Genomic DNA, 9,916 nt, shown 5'->3' with positions numbered 1-9,916 from the left:
AACAAATTGCGACTTGACGCGTTATGTTAAAATAGAGGCAAACCATGTGGGGCCTACCTTAGAGGCAAGGCTCTATACACTGGAGTACTTTTGATGTGTCCCGTCAACTCACAGAACGAGGAGAAGCTTGCTTAGTATGCCGTCTCCCCCGCCCACGGGCGCGGTGGCTCGCAGGATGAGGTGAAGCTTGCTTACTAGTAGTAGTACTATACGCCTTACGCCCGCTCCCTCGCCCACGCGCGCGGTGGCTCGTAGGACGAGGAGAAAATTTTACTACTCCCTCCGTTTACTCCTCGTCCCTGCTACCATGGTTAGAGAGATTATCATATTGTTTGGAATATATATGTCCTTTAGTAGATTTCAATATGAACTACTAGTACATACTCCAAACACTGATGTATATAAACGTATTTTAGAGTGTAGATTCACTCGTTTTGCTCCGTATGTAGTCCATATTGAGGCCCTGTTTGGTTCATAAGTCCTAGGACTTTTTCTAGTCCCAACTCCTTAAAAAGTCCCTCCCTGTTTGTTTTCAGGGACTAAAAAGTCCTTAGTGCCTCCCTAGAGGTTATTGAATGACCATGTTACCCCCGGTATACAGAAAAATAACAACCAAACAACACCATGGGGCGGCGGGGCAATGGGTGCAGGGAGGGGCATTGTCGGAAAAGTCCCAAAAAAGACTCTCCTTGAGAGTCTTCTTCATTAAGTCCCAAAAAGCAAGTTTAGTCCCTAGTAGTCCCTCCTGTTTGGTTAAAAAGTCTCTAAGAGGAACTTTTTCTAGTCCCTACACTAAAAAGTCCATGGAAACAAACACCCCCTGCATAAAGTTGAGACACTTATTTTGGAACGGAGGGAGTACATATTTGCTATGATCTTTTTGAGGAACCGATATTTGCTATGATCTGTCAATCATTGAGATGCAATAGCATGCATGTCAGTCTCCTTTGTATTTGATGAAATGTTGCAACAGGCAACCTTGGACGCAAGATACATGTAACAGAAGCTTCATAGCATTGTACTATCTCGCTGATAAATTACAGTACGTACTATACTAGTACTTCCTCCATTCCTAAATATAAGTCTTTGTAGAGATTTCACCATGAACCACATACGGATGTATATAGATGCATTTTAAGTGTAGATTCATTCATTTTGTTCCGTATGTAGTCCACCTAGTGGAATTGAAGGAAATATGCCCTAGAGGCAATAACAAAGTTATTATTTATTTCCTTATATCATGATAAATGTTTATTATTCATGCTAGAATTGTATTAACCGGAAACATAATACATGTGTGAATACATAGACAAACAGAGTGTCACTAGTATGCCTCTACTTGACTAGCTCGTTGATCGAAGATGGTTATGTTTCCTAGCCATAGACATGAGTTGTCATTTGATTAACGGGATCACACCATTAGGAGAATGATGTGATTGACTTGACCCATTCCGTTAGCTTAGCACTCGATCGTTTAGTATGTTGCTATTGCTTTCTTCATGACTTATACATGTTCCTATGACTATGAGATTATGCAACTCCCGTTTACCGGAGGAACACTTTGTGTGCTACCAAACGTCACAACGTAACTGGGTGATTATAAAGGTGCTCTACAGGTGTCTCCAAAGGTACTTGTTGGGTTGGCGTATTTCGAGATTAGGATTTGTCACTCCGATTGTCGGAGAGGTATCTCTGGGCCCACTCAGTAATACACATCACTATAAGCCTTGCAAGCATTGTGACTAATGAGTTAGTTGCGGGATGATGTATTACGGAACGAGTAAAGAGACTTGCCGGTAACGAGATTGAACTAGGTATCGAGATACCGACGATCGAATCTCGGGCAAGTAACATACCGATGACAAAGGGAACAACGTATGTTGTTATGCGGTCTGACCGATAAAGATCTTCGTAGAATATGTGGGAACCAATATGAGCATCCAGGTTCCGCTATTGGTTATTGACCGGAGAGGTGTCTCGGTCATGTCTACATAGTTCTCGAACCCGTAGGGTCCGCACGCTTAACGTTACGATGACAGTTATATTATGAGTTTATATGTTTTGATGTACCGAAGGTTGTTCGGAGTCCCGGATGTGATCACGGACATGACGAGGAGTCTCGAAATGGTCGAGACATAAAGATTGATATATTGGAAGCCTATGTTTGGACATCGGAAGTGTTCCGGGTGAAATCGGGATTTTTCCGGAGTACCGGGAGGTTACCGGAACCCCCCGGTAACTTAATGGGCCTTAGTGGGCCTAGGTGGAAGAGAGGAGAGGAGGCCAGGGCAGGGCCGCGCGCCCCTCCCCCCCCAGTCCGAATAGGACAAGGAGAGGGGGCGGCGCCCCCCCTTTCCTTCCTCCCCTCCACCTCTTCCCCTCTCTCTCCTAGTCCAACATGGAAAAGGGGGGAGTCCTACTCCCGGTAGGAGTAGGACTCCTCCTGGCGCGCCTCTCCCCTTGGCCGGCCGAACCCCCCTTGCTCCTTTATATACGGGGGCAGGGGGCACCTCTAGACACACAATTGATCATTGATCTCTTAGCCGTGTGCGGTGCCCCCCTCCACCATATTACACCTCGATAATATCGTAGCGGTGCTTAGGCGAAGCCCTGCGTCGGTAGAACATCATCATTGTCACCACGCCGTCGTGCTGACGAAACTCTCCCTCAACACTCGGCTGGATCGGAGTTCGAGGGACGTCATCGAGCTGAACGTGTGCTGAACTCGGAGGTGCCGTGCGTTCGGTACTTGATCGGTCGGATCGTGAAGACGTACGACTACATCAACCGCGTTGTGTTAACGCTTCCGCTTTCGGTCTACGAGGGTACGTGGACAACACTCTCCCCTCTCGTTGCTATGCATCACCATGATCTTGCGTGTGCGTAGGAATTTTTTTGAAATTACTACGTTCCCCAACAGTGGCATCCGAGCCTGGTTTTATGCGTTGATGTTATATGCACGAGTAGAACACAAGTGAGTTGTGGGCGATATAAGTCATACTGCTTACCAGCATGTCATATTTTGGTTCAGCGGTATTGTGAGATGAAGCGGCCCGGACCGACATTACGCGTACGCTTACGCGAGACTGGTTTCACCGTTGCGAGCACTCGTTGCTTAAAGGTGACTGGCGGGTGTCTGTCTCTCTCACTTTAGTTGAACCGAGTGTGGCTACGCCCGGTCCTTGCGAAGGTTAAAACAGCACCAACTTGACAAACTATCGTTGTGGTTTTGATGCGTAGGTAAGAACGGTTCTTGCTAAGCCCGTAGCAGCCACGTAAAACTTGCAACAACAAAGTAGAGGACGTCTAACTTGTTTTTGCAGGGCATGTTGTGATGTGATATGGTCAAGACATGATGCTATATTTATTGTATGAGATGATCATGTTTTGTAACCGAGTTATCGGCAACTGGCAGGAGCCATATGGTTGTCGCTTTATTGTATGCAATGCAATCGCCATGTAATTGTTTTACTTTATCACTAAGCGGTAGCGATAGTCGTAAAAGCAATAGTTGGCGAGACGACAACGATGCTACGATGGAGATCAAGGTGTCGCGCCGGTGACGATGGTGATCATGACGGTGCTTCGGAGATGGAGATCACAAGCACAAGATGATGATGGCCATATCATATCACTTATATTGATTGCATGTGATGTTTATCTTTTATGCATCTTATCTTGCTTTGATTGACGGTAGCATTATAAGATGATCTCTCACTAAAATTTCAAGATAAAAGTGTTCTCCCTGAGTATGCACCGTTGCCAAAGTTCGTCGTGCCCAGACACCACGTGATGATCGGGTGTGATAAGCTCTACGTCCATCTACAACGGGTGCAAGCCAGTTTTGCACACGCAGAATACTCAGGTTAAACTTGACGAGCCTAGCATATGCAGATATGGCCTCGGAACACTGAGACCGAAAGGTCGAGCGTGAATCATATAGTAGATATGATCAACATAGTGATGTTCACCATTGAAAACTACTCCATTTCACGTGATGATCGGTTATGGTTTAGTTGATTTGGATCACGTAATCACTTAGATGATTAGAGGGATGTCTATCTAAGTGGGAGTTCTTAAGTAATATGATTAATAGAACTTAAATTTATCATGAACTTAGTACCTGATAGTATCTTGCTTGTCTATGTTAATTGTAGATAGATGGCCCGTGCTGTTGTTCCGTTGAATTTTAATGCGTTCCTTGAGAAAGCAAAGTTGAAAGATGATGGTAGCAATTACACGGACTGGGTCCGTAACTTGAGGATTATCCTCATTGCTGCACAGAAGAATTACGTCCTGGAAGCACCGCTGGGTGCCAGGCCTGCTGCAAGAGCAACACCAGAAGTTATGAACGTCTGGCAGAGCAAAGCTGATGACTACTCGATAGTTCAGTGTGCCATGCTTTACGGCTTAGAACCGGGTCTTCAACGACGTTTTGAACGTCATGGAGCATATGAGATGTTCCAGGAGTTGAAGTTAATATTTCAAGCAAATGCCCGGATTGAGAGATATGAAGTCTCCAATAAGTTCTACAGCTGCAAGATGGAAGAGAATAGTTCTGTCAGTGAGCATATACTCAAAATGTCTGGGTATAATAATCACTTGATTCAACTGGGAGTTAATCTTCCGGATGATAGCGTCATTGACAGAATTCTTCAATCACTGCCACCAAGCTACAAGAGCTTCGTGATGAACTATAACATGCAAGGGATGAATAAGACAATTCCCGAGCTCTTCGCAATGCTAAAGGCAGCGGAGGTAGAAATCAAAAAGGAGCATCAAGTGTTGATGGTCAATAAGACCACTAGTTTCAAGAAAAAGGGCAAAGGGAAGAAGAAGGGGAACTTCAAGAAGAACAGCAAGCAAGTTGCTGTTCAGGAGAAGAAACCCAAATCTGGACCTAAGCCTGAGACTGAGTGCTTCTACTGCAAGCAGACTGGTCACTGGAAGCGGAACTGCCCCAAGTATTTGGCGGATAAGAAGGATGGCAAGGTGAACAAAGGTATATGTGATATACATGTTATTGATGTGTACCTTACCAGAGCTCGCAGTAGCACCTGGGTATTTGATACTGGTTCTGTTGCTAATATTTGCAACTCGAAACAGGGACTACGGATTAAGCGAACACTGGCCAAGGACGAGGTGACGATGCGCGTGGGAAACGGTTCCAAAGTCGATGTGATCGCCGTCGGCACGCTACCTCTACATCTACCTTCGGGATTAGTATTAGACCTAAATAATTGTTATTTGGTGCCAGCGTTGAGCATGAACATTATATCTGGATCTTGTTTGATGCGAGACGGTTATTCATTTAAATCAGAGAATAATGGTTGTTCTATTTATATGAGTAATATCTTTTATGGTCATGCACCCTTGAAGAGTGGTCTATTTTTAATGAATCTCGGTAGTAGTGACACACATATTCATAATGTCGAAGCCAAAAGATGCAGAGTTGATAATGATAGTGCAACTTATTTGTGGCACTGCCGTTTAGGTCATATCGGTGTAAAGCGCATGAAGAAACTCCATAATGATGGACTTTTGGAATCACTTGATTATGAATCACTTGGTACTTGCGAACCGTGTCTCATGGGCAAGATGACTAAAACACCGTTCTCCGGAACTATGGAGAGAGCAACTGATTTGTTGGAAATCATACATACAGATGTATGTGGTCCGATGAATATTGAGGCTCGTGGCGGATATCGTTATTTTCTCACCTTCACAGATGATTTGAGCAGATATGGGTATATCTACTTAATGAAACATAAGTCTGAAACATTTGAAAAGTTCAAAGAATTTCAGAGCGAAGTTGAAAATCATCGTAACAAGAAAATAAAGTTTCTACGATCAGATCGTGGAGGAGAATATTTGAGTTACGAGTTTGGCCTACATTTGAAACAATGCGGAATAGTTTCGCAACTCACGCCACCCGGAACACCACAGCGTAATGGTGTGTCCGAACGTCGTAATCGTACTTTACTAGATATGGTGCGATCTATGATGTCTCTTACTGATTTACCGCTATCGTTTTGGGGTTATGCTTTAGAGACGGCTGCATTCACTCTAAATAGGGCACCATCGAAATCCGTTGAGACGACGCCTTATGAACTATGGTTTGGCAAGAAACCAAAGTTGTCGTTTCTTAAAGTTTGGGGTTGCGATGCTTATGTGAAGAAACTTCAACCTGATAAGCTCGAACCTAAATCGGAGAAATGTGTCTTCATAGGATACCCAAAGGAGACTGTTGGGTACACCTTCTATCACAGATCCGAAGGCAAGACATTCGTTGCTAAGAATGGATCCTTTCTAGAGAAGGAGTTTCTCTCGAAAGAAGTGAGTGGGAGGAAAGTAGAACTTGATGAGGTAACTGTACCTGCTCCCTTATTGGAAAGTAGATCATCACAGAAACCAGTTTCTGCGACACCTACACCAATTAGTGAGGAAGTTAATGATAATGATCATGAAACTTCAGATCAAGTTATTACTGAACCTCGTAGGTCAACCAGATTAAGATCCGCACCAGAGTGGTACGGTAATCCTGTTCTGGAGGTTATGTTACTAGACCATGACGAACCTACGAACTATGAAGAAGCGATGGTGAGCCCAGATTCCGCAAAATGGCTTGAGGCCATGAAATCCGAGATGGGATCCATGTATGAGAACAAAGTATGGACTTTGGTTGACTTGCCCGATGATCGGCAAGCCATTGAAAATAAATGGATCTTCAAGAAGAAGACTGACGCTGACGGTAATGTTACTGTCTATAAAGCTCGACTTGTTGCGAAAGGTTTTCGACAAGTTCAAGGGATTGACTACGATGAGACCTTCTCACCCGTAGCGATGCTCAAGTCTGTCCGAATCATGTTAGCAATTGCCGCATTTTATGATTATGAAATTTGGCAAATGGATGTCAAAACTGCATTCCTGAATGGATTTCTGGAAGAAGAGTTGTATATGATGCAACCGGAAGGTTTTGTCGATCCAAAGGGAGCTAACAAAGTGTGCAAGCTCCAGCGATCCATTTATGGACTGGTGCAAGCCTCTCGGAGTTGGAATAAACGCTTTGATAGTGTGATCAAAGCATTTGGTTTTATACAGACTTTTGGAGAAGCCTGTATTTACAAGAAAGTGAGTGGGAGCTCAGTAGCATTTCTGATATTATATGTGGATGACATATTGCTAATTGGAAATGATATAGAATTTCTGGATAGCATAAAGGGATACTTGAATAAGAGTTTTTCAATGAAAGACCTCGGTGAAGCTGCATATATATTAGGCATCAAGATCTATAGAGATAGATCAAGACGCTTAATTGGACTTTCACAAAGCACATACCTTGACAAAGTTTTGAAGAAGTTCAAAATGGATCAAGCAAAGAAAGGGTTCTTGCCTGTACTACAAGGTGTGAGATTGAGTAAGACTCAATGCCCGACCACTGCAGAAGATAGAGAGAAGATGAAAGATGTTCCCTATGCTTCAGCCATAGGCTCTATCATGTATGCAATGCTGTGTACCAGACCTGATGTGTGCCTTGCTATAAGTTTAGCAGGGAGGTACCAAAGTAATCCAGGAGTGGATCACTGGACAGCGGTCAAGAACATCCTGAAATACCTGAAAAGGACTAAGGATATGTTTCTCGTTTATGGAGGTGACAAAGAGCTCATCGTAAATGGTTACGTTGATGCAAGCTTTGACACTGATCCGGACGATTCTAAATCGCAAACCGGATACGTGTTTACATTGAACGGTGGAGCTGTCAGTTGGTGCAGTTCTAAGCAAAGTGTCGTGGCGGGATCTACGTGTGAAGCGGAGTACATAGCTGCTTCGGAAGCAGCAAATGAAGGAGTCTGGATGAAGGAGTTCATATCCGATCTAGGTGTCATACCTAGTGCATCGGGACCAATGAAAATCTTTTGTGACAATACTGGTGCAATTGCCTTAGCAAAGGAATCCAGATTTCACAAGAGAACCAAGCACATCAAAAGACGCTTCAATTCCATCCGGGATTTAGTCCAGGTGGGAGACATAGAAATTTGCAAGATACATACGGATCTGAATGTTGCAGACCCGTTGACTAAGCCTCTTCCACGAGCAAAACATGATCAGCACCAAGACTCCATGGGTGTAAGAATCATTACTGTGTAATCTAGATTATTGACTCTAGTGCAAGTGGGAGACTGAAGGAAATATGCCCTAGAGGCAATAATAAAGTTATTATTTATTTCCTTATATCATGATAAATGTTTATTATTCATGCTAGAATTGTATTAACCGGAAACATAATACATGTGTGAATACATAGACAAACAGAGTGTCACTAGTATGCCTCTACTTGACTAGCTCGTTGATCAAAGATGGTTATGTTTCCTAGCCATAGACATGAGTTGTCATTTGATTAACGGGATCACATCATTAGGAGAATGATGTGATTGACTTGACCCATTCCGTTAGCTTAGCACTCGATCGTTTAGTATGTTGCTATTGCTTTCTTCATGACTTATACATGTTCCTATGACTATGAGATTATGCAACTCCCGTTTACCGGAGGAACACTTTGTGTGCTACCAAACGTCACAACGTAACTGGGTGATTATAAAGGTGCTCTACAGGTGTCTCCAAAGGTACTTGTTGGGTTGGCGTATTTCGAGATTAGGATTTGTCACTCCGATTGTCGGAGAGGTATCTCTGGGCCCACTCAGTAATACACATCACTATAAGCCTTGCAAGCATTGTGACTAATGAGTTAGTTGCGGGATGATGTATTACGGAACGAGTAAAGAGACTTGCCGGTAACGAGATTGAACTAGGTATCGAGATACCGACGATCGAATCTCGGGCAAGTAACATACCGATGACAAAGGGAACAACGTATGTTGTTATGCGGTCTGACCGATAAAGATCTTCGTAGAATATGTGGGAACCAATATGAGCATCCAGGTTCCGCTATTGGTTATTGACCGGAGAGGTGTCTCGGTCATGTCTACATAGTTCTCGAACCCGTAGGGTCCGCACGCTTAACGTTACGATGACAGTTATATTATGAGTTTATATGTTTTGATGTACCGAAGGTTGTTCGGAGTCCCGGATGTGATCACGGACATGACGAGGAGTCTCGAAATGGTCGAGACATAAAGATTGATATATTGGAAGCCTATGTTTGGACATCGGAAGTGTTCCGGGTGAAACCAGGATTTTTCCGGAGTACCGGGAGGTTACCGGAACCCCCCGGTAACTTAATGGGCCTTAGTGGGCCTAGGTGGAAGAGAGGAGAGGAGGCCAGGGCAGGGCCGCACGCCCCTCCCCCCCAGTCCGAATAGGACAAGGAGAGGGGGGCGGCGCCCCCCTTTCCTTCCTCCCCTCCACCTCTTCCCCTCTCTCTCCTAGTCCAACATGGAAAAGGGGGGGAGTCCTACTCCCGGTAGGAGTAGGACTCCTCCTGGCGCGCCTCTCCCCTTGGCCGGCCGAACCCCCCTTGCTCCTTTATATAGGAGGGCAGGGGGGCACCTCTAGACACACAATTGATCATTGATCTCTTAGCCGTGTGCGGTGCCCCCCTCCACCATATTACACCTCGATAATATCGTAGCGGTGCTTAGGCGAAGCCCTGTGTCGGTAGAACATCATCATTGTCACCACGCCGTCGTGCTGACGAAACTCTCCCTCAACACTCGGCTGGATCGGAGTTCGAGGGACGTCATCGAGCTGAACGTGTGCTGAACTCTGAGGTGCCGTGCGTTCGGTACTTGATCGGTCGGATCGTGAAGAGGTACGACTACATCAACCGCGTTGTGTTAACGCTTCCGCTTTCGGTCTACGAGGGTACGTGGACAACACTCTCCCCTCTCGTTGCTATGCATCACCATGATCTTGCGTGTGCGTAGATTTTTTTTGAAATTACTACGTTCCCCAACAG

This window comes from Triticum aestivum, chromosome 2D (genome assembly GCF_018294505.1).
Source record: "Triticum aestivum cultivar Chinese Spring chromosome 2D, IWGSC CS RefSeq v2.1, whole genome shotgun sequence".
NCBI lineage: Eukaryota > Viridiplantae > Streptophyta > Magnoliopsida > Poales > Poaceae > Triticum > Triticum aestivum.
Note: the sequence above shows the minus strand (reverse complement) of the source record.